Genomic DNA, 1,545 nt, shown 5'->3' with positions numbered 1-1,545 from the left:
AACAGTGGTAGCGATGTGGAACACATTGTCTGTGAAATTGGTACAGGCAGAGCCACTGACAATGTTTGAGTAGCATCTGGTTTAGCACTTGAATTCACCCAAATATAGTAAGTAAATAGGGTTAGTATGGATAGATATTTGACAGCTAGTGTGGACAAGGTGAGCTAGAGGGGCTTTTCCTGTCTTGTACGATTCCACGACTCCATGGAGAGAAGCTGTCAATGTTCCAGGTCAAAGACCCGGCATCAGAACTGAAGTGAGCTCAACAGCAGGCAGAATATTTTTTTTAAATGCAGGTCTGGAAATCTGATTTAACAACAGAAGTGCTGAAAGCAGTCAAGTTTTATATTTCAAGCAAGAGAAAATCTGCAGATGCTGGAAATCCAAGCCACACACACAAAATGCTGGAGGAACTCAGCAGGCCTGCTGAATCACTGACTGTACTCTTCTCCATCGATGCTGCCTGGCCTGCTGAGTTCCTCCAAGATTCTGTGCAAATTTTATATTTGATGCCGTGGAGTATTAATCCGATCTTTTTCCCAGGGATGTTTCCTACATTTTCCAGTTTTATATTAAATAATTCTGTCACAGCACACAGGAATTGAATGGTCATCATATGCCACCTTTCTATGTATTTTGTCTTGCGTGACACTTAACAGAAAATCTAGAAAATTTGCTCATTATTTTAGAGCTTCACCATAGACGACAAAATCGTATTTACCTGCATCACTTTTGTATTCCACAGTTAAAAATCACCTTCTAAGCAATGGTTTTCAATATCGTTAAGCTGGCTTCAGAGTCAGAGATGCCTTATTCCTTATTTAGTTACAGAATCTCTTGCTACAAATCTTACTGTATCTTCATGCAAAGCAGAAAAATTTGGATAAAATAATTTAACATCAAATTATCTGTGTTTATATAAAAAGAATACCTGTCAAGGAGAGTTCTGTGATGTGTTAATTTGCAGTGTTATAGTTTATTATCGTTATGGTAATTTCACAATGAGTGACTTTTTCTTTTAAGTCTCCAAACAAAAGATTATATGAATTTTGCTTCGGAAAGCGTTTTGAATAATAGTGCATTCAGGGTATTCAACAGTAGGATTATATACTTTTGTTGTAAAACTATTTAGCAATTAGCAGGATACCATAATTTCCATCTCATTAACAGTAAGATTATTGAAAATATTACCATTAAGTTTTTAACAAAATACGTACTTATACATAAAGATACAGCTCTGATCTTTTTGGATTTGTAAAAGCTGAAGGAATCCTGATCATGTAGCAAAAATGGCAATAGGTACTCTACATAATTTTCATGCATTTTAAATAGATGTAGAATTCACAGCTGTTACTAGTCAACTTAATTACAAATTAAACATTTCTGAAATAGTAAAAGCTTAATCGGCACACATTGAAAGACACAAAATATGTCCAATTAGCGATGCCATTTGCCTTTATTCTGTTTTTTAATTAACACTACAATTGAAATTCGATACAGAATATTGTTTCACACCTTTCTACTCACATAGTAGTTAATCTCGTT

This window comes from Hemitrygon akajei, chromosome 3 (assembly GCF_048418815.1).
Source record: "Hemitrygon akajei chromosome 3, sHemAka1.3, whole genome shotgun sequence".
NCBI classification, from domain to species: Eukaryota; Metazoa; Chordata; class Chondrichthyes; order Myliobatiformes; family Dasyatidae; genus Hemitrygon; species Hemitrygon akajei.
This window is presented reverse-complemented; position numbering follows the sequence as displayed.